The sequence below is a fragment of the Lactuca virosa genome, chromosome 4 (assembly GCF_052849685.1).
Source record: "Lactuca virosa cultivar CGN04683 chromosome 4, Lactuca_virosa_CGN04683_v6, whole genome shotgun sequence".
Lineage (NCBI taxonomy): Eukaryota > Viridiplantae > Streptophyta > Magnoliopsida > Asterales > Asteraceae > Lactuca > Lactuca virosa.
Genome location: NC_136429.1, coordinates 365,444,660 through 365,456,524, shown reverse-complemented (window position 1 = coordinate 365,456,524; position 11,865 = coordinate 365,444,660). Strand labels below are relative to the sequence as shown.

At 36.8% G+C, this 11,865-nt stretch overlaps 1 long non-coding RNA gene across 1 annotated transcript; it reads right to left on the bottom strand.

Moving 5' to 3' along the window:
* Window positions 1–11,060: 11,060 nt before the first annotated feature.
* LOC145168986 (uncharacterized) lies at window positions 11,061–11,614 on the bottom strand. The gene is made up of 3 exons (XR_013742218.1): window positions 11,392–11,614; window positions 11,226–11,299; window positions 11,061–11,143 (listed from the first exon to the last, which is right to left on the bottom strand). It is a non-coding gene; the product is annotated as an uncharacterized LOC145168986 (long non-coding RNA).
* Between the last annotated feature and the right edge of the window lie 251 nt (window positions 11,615–11,865).

Genomic DNA, 11,865 nt, shown 5'->3' with positions numbered 1-11,865 from the left:
TCCATAACTTAAGAACAAGTTATGGAATTCTTTAAAACATTAACACCAAATTTTGTAACTCCATAAAAACTTTGAATCAAATTTTTTTTTTTTAAAAAAAACTTTCATATCCATAACTTATGGAAGTTTCAAAAACCCTTAAGATCACAACTTTAAAAAAAACTTTTGAGCTCCAAAATTTTTTGACAAAATTTGTAACTCCTTAAAACATTTAGATCAAACTTTTAAAACTAATAAAATAATCATATCATTTTATCTTTTACTAAATTTGACCTCATTCAACTCATATAACAAATGATTCAAATTTTACAAATAATTCGTTTTTCACAAAACAAGTAATTATCTTAAAATTTGACAAACGTCATGTTTTTTTTTTCCTTTTTTTTCCAACTTGAAAATAAAACATTTGCATCAATATAACAAAAAACAACCCATGGCTCTGATACCACTGTTGGGTTTTGAGCATTCTAACACTCCTATGGCGTACATGCAACCCTATAAACCTTGGATCTATGTTTTCTCTATTATACATGCAAATATTAACTATTCCAAGGTTTCATCCTAACTAGCATATTATGAAGCACCTATACTACAAAATTCTAGTTAGATGACATACCTTTTGATGTAGCGTGATGTCTTCAAGCTTTAAGAGCTTAGCCTCAATAGTGTGGAAGCCTCAAATGGAATCACAAATCACCAAAACACCTTGGAAGAACTTGAGAGAATATGTATGCACACTAAAATCGGCCCACTCTTATTTTCACACACTTGTACCAATTTTGTGAGCCAAGGACCCCTTTATATATTATGGAGGATTAGGGTTACATCCATGTAAACCCTAATACCCATGACCTTTCATTTACATAGGATCCATGGGTTAAAAGCTCCATGGACCATCCATGAAAGCTTAGCCCAACCTAAATGAACTTGGCCCATTCCATATATATAAGAGTCCATATTTAATTAGTTCTTTTTGATCACTTAATTAATTCTAAATTAATTCTTGATCAATACTAATTAAATAATATGATTCCATATTAATATATTAGAACTTATAATATATTAATATAAATCATAAATATACTATTCTCAAAAGACTATCCATATAAATTGTGCCGGTGAAGTGCAACCCAAATGGACCATGCCGGGTCGGGTCAAGTACATACCAAATATAGTTATGGACTTAGACATTAATCCAACAGAAGATCCATGTGCATTCGACTGTCTTACGACCCGGTACATTGTCAACCAAGTTCCAAACTTGATTGTCATACATGGACTGAATCTCGCTGTTCATAGTCTCTTTCCATTTTGCAGACTCAAGGCTTGCCATGGCTTCCTTGTAGTTGTTAGGTTCATCCAAATTTACCAGTGTGCTATCACTGATAAATGTATCACCTTCATTAGTAATACGGAAACCATAAAACTTAGGTGTATTTCTAACTCTACTGGAACGCCTCAGAGATAAGGACTCGTCAATTGGATCAATTGGAGTTTCCTCCTCAGGTTGATATCTAGTGTTTGAGGTTCCTTCACCGCTTGACTCTTGAAGCTCTTCAAGGTCAATTTTCCTCCCATTGTTTCCTTGGCATATGAGTTCTCTCTCGTGAAATACTCCTCTCCTCGCAACAAAGATAACATTGTCACTCGGTCTATAGAAGAGATATCCAAAGGATTTATGTGGGTAACCGATGAAAATACATCGCTCACTCCGAGGATCGAGCTTGTCGTGAGTTTCCTTTATCACAAAAGCCTCGCACCCCAAACTTTGATGTGGTCTAAAGTGGGAACTTTCCCTATCCACATCTCGTGAGGTGTTTTGGAAACCTTTTTGGTAGGGACTAGATTAAGGATATGGGCAGCAGTCTCTAAGGCATACCCCCAAAATGAGATAGGTAACGAAGCTCGACTCATCATGGAACGAACCATGTCTAGCAAGGTTCTATTGTGCCTCTCAGCCAAACCATTAAGCTATGGTGTCCTAGGTGGTATCAATTGTGAAACAATTCCACATTCCTTAAGATAGTCGTGGAACTCGATACTAAGATACTCTCCTCCTCGATCGGATCGAAGCATCTTTTTCTTCCTGCCCAATTGATTCTCCACTTCTTGATTAAACTCTTTGAACTTTTCAAATGTTTTTGACTTATGCTTGATTAAGTAGATATATCCATATCTGCTGTAATCATCAGTAAAATTCCCATAGAAGCGGTTAGCATCCTTTGTGGTGGTTCTGAAGGGTCAACACACATCTGTGTGTATGAGATCCAACAGACCCTCACCCCTTGCACAAGTGCCAGTGAAGGGTGACTTTGTCATCTTTCCAAGTAAACAATATTTACAAGTGTCATCTGACTTTAAGTCAAATGACTCCAACACTCCATCCTTTTGGAGTTGGGCTATGCGCTTCTTGTTAACATGTCCAAGACAACAATTCCATAGGCATGCTTTATCTAAATCATTGGATGAATCGATATGCAACACATTATTTCCTAAGTTATCTACAACCATCACAATTTCATATATACAATTGCAAGGTAATGCTTCAAAATAAAATACACCATTACAATAAGCATAAATACCACCATTTTCATTATTAGAAGAAAAGGTAAAACCTTGTTTATACAAACTATGAAAGGAAATAACATTTCTCGTCATATCGGCTGAGTAACAACAATTATTCAAGGACCCAAGAATTAGCATGTGATGAGTTATTAGATTGTATAGTGCAAATACATGAAAAGGAGGGTTTGATCTTCCCATCCTTTATGTCTTGCAAGTACTTGGGGCAACTTCGTTTCCAGTGCCCTTTATCATGACAGTGGAAGCACTCTGCTTCCTTCGGATTGGAAAAGGGATTAACAGAACCAAATCTGGTTCCACTTGAAGAGTATCCATCAAGAGACTTTCCCTTGTGGCTCTTCTAGGGAGCCTTCCTCTTCTTTCCCTTTCCATGTCCGATTTCCAGAACATGGGCAGAAGTAGTAGTAGGAGAAGACACAACCGACTTTCCTTTCAAATTGCTTTCTGCAGTCCTGAGAAGGCCTTGAAGCTTTCTAAGAGTGACCTCCTCCTTGTTCATATGATAAGTCATACGAAACTGATCATAACAAGAAGGTAAAGAGTATAGAATGACATCTATAGCCAACTCTTCATCAAAATTGACATTCAATTTTAGCAAGCGGTCCGCGAATTTCTGCATTTTCTACAAGTGGGTCGTGATGGGTTCACCATCCTTCATTTTGGTTGTGATCATGGAGGCAATTTTATCTCATACCTCTCCTGTCGAGCACTTTGATGGTATCTTTCCATCAAATCATGATACATTTCATATGGGTAGAAGTCCTTATAGGACTTCTGCAGCTCTGCAGTCATGGTTGCAATCATAAGACATGACACATTTGTCGCATCCCTCTCATGAGTAGTGTGTTCAGCGATTTGTTCAAGAGTAGCAGTGGTGACATCAATCTCTTTGAGCTCTTTATCAAGGACATATTTTTTGTCCTCATAACGAATAGCCATCCTGATGTTTCGAATACAGTCATTGAAATTTGAGCCATCGAGAATGACCCTCCCACATAGATTCACTAGGGAGAAAGAGCCTGAAGGAATTAGGTTGGAAGCATTGTTTGGGATAGACATCTGTAAAATAAGAAGAACAAAGTTTAGATTAGATGATAATCCTTAATATTACACCCAATATGAAATATTAAGGTTAGGACCCAACACAATATTCTACAATTGCGAAGAGGGATGCCGTAATCCAATTGTAAAATATTTGAAGGTAGGTAAATGATGATTTACCAATATCCACCATGAAAAACGAAACAGATTATTAAGTTTTAATTGGATTTGATATTCCTAGAGCTTTGAGATTCATTGAACTTTTCAATGGCATGTTTAAATCTCGATTGTGCCCTTCAAGTTTGTGACTGGGATGTCGAGGATCACAAACAAGGAGTGAATAACCATGCAAATTAGCTTGGTACACCCAATGTTACAAATCACCTAATCAATTTGCCGGTTAACCACACACGCTCCATTGATCTATGATTAACACCAAGTTACCCTTTGCCACTCATTGTAAGTCCCATATTAGTGTGTCGGTTAACCACACATGCTCCACTAATGACTTAACAAGGTGCAAAGTGTAATTTCATGGATTAGCACCATTTCACGTTTTTCCTAAAGTAACTAAGAATGAGAATTTAATAAAGTTTAGTTACTTTATATTTATCATTATACTTTTTAATGAAGGAGAATTAATGTCCTATCCAACCCTTTCGGCTAACGCCCTCCACCAGTCAAGGAAGCGGTGGGTAAGAGTGGACACCCATTAAACTACCATTTTATAGGCAGTAACCTTATACCCCCCCCCCCCCCGCTTATAGACCAGCTTCGTGAATGAGGCCTACTAACAGTAAGACCGAATTTATCTTATACATATATATATATATATATATATTATTAAACTTATAATATTATAAAGTATAAGGGTTGAATTTTAACTTTTAAAATTCTAGGGTTTGGAATTTAAGTTTCATTTAATCAGACTTTGCAAATTCCAAAAGTTGAGGGCAAGTTTTGAAACTTGTCAAAACTATTCACATTCATAACCTATGAGCTTAATTTGACTTTAATGAAGAGACTTTTCATTTTTCATAACTTGAGGACAAGTTATGGAGGTCATTAAACATCATTTAGATCATTTTTCTAACAACTAAATTATCACATAATTCATGATCTAACTAAACTCATATGCAAGACAATTTCAAATCAACAATTTAAAAGCAACTTTGTTTATCATATAAAACAACAATTATTTTAAAAACTTTGACAATTATCTTGTGGTTGGATGAGTATAAGCACTACCATATCATAAAAAACATTTCCAATGATCCAAAACAGTTTATGATAGTGTTCCTAATCCAAACCTGGTCAAGAAACTCGAAATTCTGCAAACAAGGCCTTCAACTCGTCGAGTGGAAGAACTGACTCGTCGAGTTGCCTTGTTTACTGAGTGGACTCGTCGAGTCTGTTCATGTACTCGGCGAGTTCACCAGTCAGAGGCAAAAATTTTGACTTTTTCAGCTTTGAAAAACTAGTAAGCATCAAATATAATGGAAAACAATCCTAGGCTCTGATACCACTGTTGGGTTTTAAGCACTATAACACTCTTATGGTGCACATGCAACCCTAAATGCTTTGGATCTATGTTTTCACTAATTATACATGCATTTTCTTTTTCCAAAGCATTATCCCTAACTAGCATACAGTTGAAGCTATATAATATAAAACATAGTTTGGATGCTTACCTCTTGAGTAGGGTAAAGTTCTCGACCTTTGAAAGCTTGAGCACCTCAAGTGTGATGCCTCTCTTGGTTCACAAACACCAAAATGAAAGTGGAGGATTTTAGAGAATAATATGCTTGACTCCAAAGAGTGTGTATGTGAGTGTAGCTGATTTTGGCATATGGGGGGCACTATTTATAATGTGGAAAACACTAGGGTTACACTTTGTAAACCCTAATGCTCCATGACTTTTCACATTCTTATGCTCCATGGATTTTAACTCCATGGACTATCCATGGATTATCTTATTGGTTTAGCCCAACCATATAGTCATGGATCATTAGTCCACATTACAAGTATCATTGATTTACATAATCAATCCCCATATATTTAATTAGTCTCTTTTGATCACAAAATTAATTCCAAATTAATTCTTGACCAATACTAATTAAATAATATTAATATATTATACTTGTAATATATTAATAAATCACAAATAACCTTATTCTCAAAAATCTTTCCTATCAAATTGCATTGGTGAAGGAAACCCAAAAAGGGACCATGCTACAATCGGGTCAAGTACATACCAGTAATAGTTATGGGCTTAGACACCAAATCCAACACTTTCCTGTGCTGCCAGCATTTCTTGCTTTCAGGAAATCCCTCTTGTAGTGCCCGGTTTCACCACACCTATAGCAGGTCTGGCCTACTCCAGTTTTGGGGGTCTGGGCATTAGGTTGTGTCGGTGTCTTACAGAAGCAGGTTGTATGCCCCTTCTTGTTGCAGTTTGTGCATTGGATTTCCTGACAAGTCCCGTGGTGGTGGAAGTTGCATTTGTTGCACTTCGGTAGGTTACCAGCATATCGACTGGGAGGTGCTGGAGTAGCAGGAGTAACAGCAGGAATGGTAGCAGCATGAACTACCACTGTTTGATGTTTCTTTGAGGGCTCCTGCGAAGGTTGACCCTTTCTTTTGTTATAGAATTTCTTTTTGTTGCCACTCTCTTTGGGCTGTTCAGGAATGGATGTTACGGAGTCTTGGCGATCTCCGTGATCCACTAGTGTCTGTGCCAGACTCTTGGCATTGTCAAAAGTAAGTGGATTGGCAGCTAGAACATTTCCTTAAGTCGGGGGAGTTAATCCCCAGATATAACTTTCCACCTTCTTACCCTCGGGGGTGACCATCCTGGGACACAGAAGAGCCATGTCACTGAACCTATCAGTGTAAGCAGTGATATCAGAGTCCTTCATTTTCAGACTCCAGAGCTCCTGCTCTAGCTTTTGTATTTCGCCCCTCGGGCAGTATTCCACTAGCATTAATTCTTTCAAATCATCCCAACTCATAGCATTCGCTACTAGGAGAGTCAATGACTTGACTTAGCTATTCCACCAAGTGAGGGCTTTGTCTGTAAAGGTGCATGTTGCAAATTTGACTTTGCTAGCTTCAGGGCACGCACAGATTTCGAATATTGATCCGGTCTTCTCGAACCAATGGGTTAATGCAATGACACCTCCAGTGCCATCAAAGGATTTGGGTTTAGCGTTCGTGAAGTCTTTGTTGGAACACTCCCTTGGGTATCCCTAACTATCTCCGTAGTTATAAGGGTTGGCACCACTACCCGACCCGCTGTTGCCGCTTGCATTGATCTGCGTCATGGCAGCTGCTACGGCGGCGGTCACTGCTGCCTGGAAGATATCAGGGTCGTACTAAGGCGGTGGTGGAGGTGGAGGATTGTTTTTCTTCCTGTTGGACTTCTTTGGAGGCATCTTTCTCTATAATTATTTTAAAAGAAAGTAATGATAAGTGCTCTATAGTGGTCATGAGTCAGGCGATAATGAACAAGATATATCTTATCCTGACTGCTACAGTGTTCTATTAAGCGATTTACAGTGGAAGTCTACTAATATAAGTAAACAATCGCCAACTTCATTTATAGCAACACTTGTAAAGAATTTGTATAACGTGACTCACACTGGGTCACTCTATAGTCACCTAGTGTATACGATTTATGTATTACTATAAAGGCCTAAATGTTCTTGTTCTAGTGTTGTAGAATCAGAAAAATACTCCTATAGTATTTTAATTTCATGTTTGGTTCTAAAGTTTCTCTTGTATATAGTGTTGGTAAGTTTTAGACTTGTTGCAACACCACTATCACTCCCAAACACATGTTGGTCGTATCTCAAATAAATATAGTTGATCAGACTATATTTATCCCATATATGATTACATAATTGTCTAGGTTTAACTTTAGTGTCCAACATCTAAATACTTTTGTATAGTTCTTACTGTGATACTGTTTCTAGTATGTATGTATGTTTGTATATTTATTATAAAATACTTAGATTTTAAAAGTATACTTTTAGTCAGAGCACTTCGGCCCCATTGTTTTTATAGTTGTATATCTTGTAAGGTTTGATATACTTAATTCACTATAAATAAGGCTCTGATACCAATCTCTCACACCCCCAAACCGGAACGGCGGAAACTTTCGGGGGCGTAGGACGTCATGTACAGTATCACAACAATTGCATAATAGTAATCAAAGCAAACACAACCATTACATTGATAAAATATAGTATTTACATCTGTTCAATACAAAGTTTGTATGACATCCAAAAATATATAGCAAAAGTATAAAATACGCGACTCTAAAAGCTCCGTCTTCTCAAAACCCGCGGGTGTACCTGTCTACCGGTTCCCTGAGAATACAAGTGGTTTTGAAAGTGTATCAACATTTAAGTTGGTGAGTTCATAAGTATGTTTTTGTGATGGAAAGCTTGTCTTTGTTCTTTGAAAATGTTATAGTGTACTTCAAGAAAATCCAATATTTTCTTTTGTGAATGAAATGTAGTCTTAGGCCTTAAGACCAAAATGTATGTTTGTTACTGTACTCTGAAATAGTACACTGTACTTTGAAATAGTAATCAGTAGTCTTTTAATGAATAAAACTATATCGTGTATGATCTTGAAATTGTATGTTGTACTAGTGTACTCTGTACTAGAAAGGTAGTGTATTGTAGTAGTGTCTGTAGTAGTGTTTGTATGAAAACCTTATTGTATGGGTGCCTGGAATCCACCAGTTGTAGTGTAAAATAGTATATTGTAGTTTCAATATTTAAAATAAAACCTTTGAAGCAGTGTTAATTGTTGGATTAGATGTCTAAGCCCATAACTATTATTGGTATGTACTCGACCCGAGAGTAACATGGTCCATTTGGGTTGCATGGCATCGGAACAATTGGATAGACAAGTGAGAAAAGGTTATTTATGATTTATATTAATATATTATAAGTTCTAATATATTAATATGAAATCACATTATTTAATTAGTATTGATCAAGAATTAATTTGGAATTAGTTTTGTGATCAAAAGAGACTAATTAAATATATGGGGATTGATTATGTAAATCATTCATTCTTATATATGAGGGCTTGTGATCCATTGTCCTTCATGTTGGGCTTAACCGATGTGGTAACCCATGGATACTCCATGGAGGTTAAAACCCATGGATCATGAAGGAAATGAAAAGTCATGCACATTAGGGTTTACATGGTGTAACCCTAATGAGCCACACTATATAAAGGATCCCATGGTTCATGAAATGGACTATTGAATACACATAGTGAGGGCAAGGGCCGATTTTCATAGGGAGAACCAAGTAGCCTCTTCTCAAGTTATTCCAATTGTTGGCGGTGTTGTGTGATTCCATTTGAGGTGCAACACTTGGGGCACTAAGCTCTTAAAGGTTCAAGACTTCAAGCTCCATCAAAAGGTATGTCATCTAACTAGACTTTTGTAGTATAGATACTCCAGTGTATGCTAGTTAGGATGATGCTTTGGAATTTTGAACGTATGCATGTATAATAGAGAAAACATAGATCCAAAGCACATAGGGTTGCATGTACACCATAGGAGTGTTAGAATGCTCAAAACGCAACAGTGGTATCAGAGCCTAGGCTTGGTTTTCAATTATACTTGATGCAATTGCTGAAAAAATCGAAAAACTGGCTTTCTGGATTATGGACTCGCCGAGTCCACTGGGGGACTCGCCGAGTCCAAGAGTAAAATCATTCTACTCGTCGAGTACACCACAAGAAAAAAGGGTATCAGAGACTGATGTAATCAGTCTCTGATGGTCAATAATCAGTCTTTGATGACAATCGGAGACTGATTTAGCTAGTCCCCAGCCAGTCCCCAAGACCTAGTCTTAGATAGTCGATTTTTTTTATGTATCTGAGACTGAAAATCAGTCCCTAATACATCAAACTATCAAGGACAGAAAATCAATATCTGATAATATCTCATTCAGTCTCTAATTTTTTTTCATCAAATGCTCAATTTGACGTCATATCAGTCCTTGACATTATCTTTTAGGGACTGAATATCAACTCTTAATAATATATTATTCTGTCTCTAATCTTTCATTGACATCTCTATTTTAAGTCATATTAGTCTGTGATACTATATTTCAAAGACTAATATTAGTCTTTGATACTATCATGTTTAGTCTTGAACATCTTTCCTTAAAACTATCATTCTAGGACTAGATATCAGTCTTCCAAACTAGGGATGAGCATAACCGGATACCCCTCTATTTTAGTTGAACCAAAACCGCACCCAGAACCGACAGTTATGAAATTATTGGTATTGGAACCAGAACCACTTACACCGGTTCCTAGAAATTTGGAACCACACCCGGAAACGCCAAGACCGGAACAGTTCCAGGTACCCGGTTTTTTGAATATTATATTTTTTTATTTTATACATGCCATTGAAATTAACTTTTATAAGGAATAAGAATTCAAGATATAAACTAAAACAATTAAAAAAAACTTGATCTCAAAACAACAAAACTGCAACAAATTGAATTTAACATGTCAACAACAAACTACAAAACAACTAAACATAAACAGTCTCAAAACAGCAAAAAAAAGTAATAGCAAAACAACATGAAAGAACAATAGCGAAACAACAAAATTGCAACAACAGCATTATCGAACTCTGCAATCACAAAACCAGTCAAATTAGCAAGCTAATCAATCATATAACTTCAGGAAGAAAACAAAAAATATTTGATTAAAACAATGAACTTACAGATCTTGTTGAAGACAACAATATCATAGCTCTGAACAAACTCATTAATGGGTTCCTCACAAAGTCTTTCTTCAATAAGACTATCAACAAATCAAGGGACACCAAATAACAGGCACATCTACCAAAGGCTCCAATAATTCCAGACCATGCTTCAAAGTTAGTAACATGTACTCTGACCCTGACCCTGACGTTTCATTCATGGCCATTGAAAGGTCTTGGTCACCAACTCCATGGTCTACATGAAGATTGGTAGCTCCTTCACCAGCTTCGGTTAGAGGGGAACCAACTACATGTGTAGCAAATTCATTCACCTGAAAAAAAAACAAAGAAACAAAAAAAAAACAACTCCAGATGGCTTAAGGAAGCATTGTGACTAAAATTTAAACAAAAAAAATAGAATAATACCTCGCACATACTTGTTCAGATCAAGATCACATTTTGAATAGAATTGATTTAAGTACCTTCATGACCAAGCCTTTGGAGAAACCACTTGCTATGAATCCATTGATGTAAGAGAAAGTTAATTTCTTTTATCAGTTTATGTAATGAACAAGGAAGTGCAGCAAAGGAGACTTACATGTAAGGTCCTACAATCAAAAAACTGGTGAATTTTTAATTTAGACAATCTCAAGTGTTCTTGAAGAAGGTTTGAAGATAATGACATCAAGTTAACTGCGGTTCTCATATTGATCCATAATCTTTCAGAGTATTGAAATAGAGACAAATGTCTTCAACTAGCACCGGTCCTTTCACCTACTCACATACACACATTCTGAATCAGCAAAATGTAACTCTAGAAGAACATCAATGGAGATTACAGATTACGATTGTGTACATGGTTAGCGGCCAAACAAGCTTCCTCTTTTGTGATATCCTCAGGATTGTCGTGCACATATTTACAACAATAAACTTCACATATTTACAAAAATTATGATTTTCAGAATCATGATTTTCATAATTAAACTTCACATATTTACAAAAATCGAGATTATGAAGCTGACCTGATAAAGACATAAAGACTTGTAGAGTTCTCGGTTTTAGAATCGTAGTTGCAGAGTCGATTTAGCAGGGATGGTGAACGATTGAACAGAGATAACCGACTGTAAGAGACAACCTGCGATTGAGCGTAAGATACAACAGCTAGAGATGACCGTCGAATGGAACTCGACCTACTTCTAAGCTCTAATCGATATCTTTGGTTAACTGCTAATGTGAGGAACAACTGGTCTGTAACGAGAAGAAGAGACGGTTGTGGGCAGAGACGGTTGTGAATAGAGGTGCCGACCTAGATCAAAGAAGTGGTGGTGGCGACATAGAGCGAAGTTCATTGAGGGCAACTGCAACGTGGAGAGAGAGGATCTACGACGGTGGCATGGATCGTGGGTGCAGCAGCGATGAATAGAGGGTTTGTAGTCGTTAGGGCTTATAGGTTTGTTTGGTTAGGCATGACTGCCATCTGCGGGTGTTGTGAAAAT